This window comes from Penaeus monodon, chromosome 24 (genome assembly GCF_015228065.2).
Source record: "Penaeus monodon isolate SGIC_2016 chromosome 24, NSTDA_Pmon_1, whole genome shotgun sequence".
In the NCBI taxonomy this organism is placed as follows: Eukaryota; Metazoa; Arthropoda; class Malacostraca; order Decapoda; family Penaeidae; genus Penaeus; species Penaeus monodon.
Window position 1 is genome coordinate 41602309 of NC_051409.1, and position 240 is coordinate 41602548.

Consider the following 240-nt stretch of genomic DNA (forward strand, 5'->3'; position numbering starts at 1 on the left):
TTTGTCTTCGGAGTCTTCGGAGGTAATATTACGCTCACCGTCATCATGGTATAATTCCTTGCACGACCATTATAACTTTCTATCCCATATGCCGTCTGAATTTTCCTTTCTTAATTGCGTGGTGAGCTGCATTGCGACATTGTGTTTCCCTCGCTCGGTGCTCTTTGCGGATTGTCTTGCCACTCGCCTCTTCTGCCGTCTACTCGTACACAGTTCGGGATGTTATCACCCTTCTACAGC